The following is a 2537-nucleotide window of genomic DNA, read 5'->3' as shown; positions in this document are numbered from 1 at the left end:
TGGCACTCTAATGCGGACAACAACTACCATGGTATCTAAATTGTAACACTTGGTACTGTAATACTGACAACAACTACCATGGTATCTAAATTGTAACACTTGGCACTTTAATGCGGACAACAACTACCATGGTATCTAAATTGTAACACTTGGTACTGTAATGCGGACAACAACTACCATGGTATCTAAATTGTAACACTTGGCACTCTAATGCGGACAACAACTACCATGGTATCTAAATTGTAACACTTGGTACTGTAATACGGACAACAACTACCATGGTATCTAAATTGTAACACTTGGTACTGTAATACTGACAACAACTACCATGGTATCTAAATTGTAACACTTGGTACTGTAATGCGGACAACAACTACCATGGTATCTAAATTGTAACACTTGGTACTGTAATACGGACAACAACTACCATGGTATCTAAATTGTAACACTTGGCACTCTAATGCGGACAACAACTACCATGGTATCTAAATTGTAACACTTGGTACTTTAATGCGGACAACAACTACCATGGTATCTAAATTGTAACACTTGGTACTGTAATGCGGACAACAACTACCATGGTATCTAAATTGTAACACTTGGTACTGTAATACTGACAACAACTACCATGGTATCTAAATTGTAACACTTGGTACTGTAATGCGGACAACAACTACCATGGTATCTAAATTGTAACACTTGGTACTGTAATGCGGACAACAACTACCATGGTATCTAAATTGTAACACTTGGTACTGTAATGCGGACAACAACTACCATGGTATCTAAATTGTAACACTTTGTACTCTAATGCGGACAACAACTACCATGGTATCTAAATTGTAACACTTGGCACTCTAATGCGGACAACAACTACCATGGTATCTAAATTGTAACACTTGGTACTTTAATGCGGACAACAACTACCATGGTATCTAAATTGTAACACGTGGCACTCTAATGCGGACAACAACTACCATGGTATCTAAATTGTAACACTTGGTACTGTAATGCGGACAACAACTACCATGGTATCTAAATTGTAACACTTGGTACTGTAATACGGACAACAACTACCATGGTATCTAAATTGTAACACTTTGTACTCTAATGCGGACAACAACTACCATGGTATCTAAATTGTAACACTTGGTACTTTAATGCGGACAACAAACACCATGGTATCTAAATTGTAACACTTGGTACTGTAATGCGGACAACAACTACCATGGTATCTAAATTGTAACACTTGGCACTTTAATGCGGACAACAACTACCATGGTATCTAAATTGTAACACTTGGTACTGTAATGCGGACAACAACTACCATGGTATCTAAATTGTAACACTTGGTACTGTAATGCGGACAACAACTACCATGGTATCTAAATTGTAACACTTGGTACTTTAATGCGGACAACAACTACCATGGTATCTAAATTGTAACACTTGGTACTGTAATGCGGACAACAACTACCATGGTATCTAAATTGTAACACTTGGTACTGTAATGCGGACAACAACTACCATGGTATCTAAATTGTAACACTTGGTACTGTAATACTGACAACAACTACCATGGTATCTAAATTGTAACACTTGGTACTGTAATGCGGACAACAACTACCATGGTATCTAAATTGTAACACTTGGTACTGTAATGCGGACAACACCTACCATGGTATCTAAATTGTAACACTTGGTACTGTAATGCGGACAACAACTACCATGGTATCTAAATTGTAACACTTGGTACTCTTATACGGACAACAACTACCATGGTATCTAAATTGTAACACTTGGTACTGTAATGCGGACAACTACTACCATGGTATCTAAAATGTTACTCTTGGTACTCTTATACGGACAACAACTACCATGGTATCTAAATTGTAACACTTGGTACTGTAATGCGGACAACAACTACCATGGTATCTAAATTGTAACACTTGGTACTGTAATACTGACAACAACTACCATGGTATCTAAATTGTAACACTTGGTACTGTAATGCGGACAACAACTACCATGGTATCTAAATTGTAACACTTGGTACTGTAATGCGGACAACAACTACCATGGTATCTAAATTGTAACACTTGGTACTGTAATGCGGACAACAACTACCATGGTATCTAAATTGTAACACTTTGTACTCTAATGCGGACAACAACTACCATGGTATCTAAATTGTAACACTTGGCACTCTAATGCGGACAACAACTACCATGGTATCTAAATTGTAACACTTGGTACTTTAATGCGGACAACAACTACCATGGTATCTAAATTGTAACACGTGGCACTCTAATGCGGACAACAACTACCATGGTATCTAAATTGTAACACTTGGTACTGTAATGCGGACAACAACTACCATGGTATCTAAATTGTAACACTTGGTACTGTAATACGGACAACAACTACCATGGTATCTAAATTGTAACACTTTGTACTCTAATGCGGACAACAACTACCATGGTATCTAAATTGTAACACTTGGTACTTTAATGCGGACAACAACTACCATGGTATCT

The sequence above is a fragment of the Mya arenaria genome, chromosome 5 (assembly GCF_026914265.1).
Source record: "Mya arenaria isolate MELC-2E11 chromosome 5, ASM2691426v1".
NCBI lineage: Eukaryota > Metazoa > Mollusca > Bivalvia > Myida > Myidae > Mya > Mya arenaria.
This window is presented reverse-complemented; position numbering follows the sequence as displayed.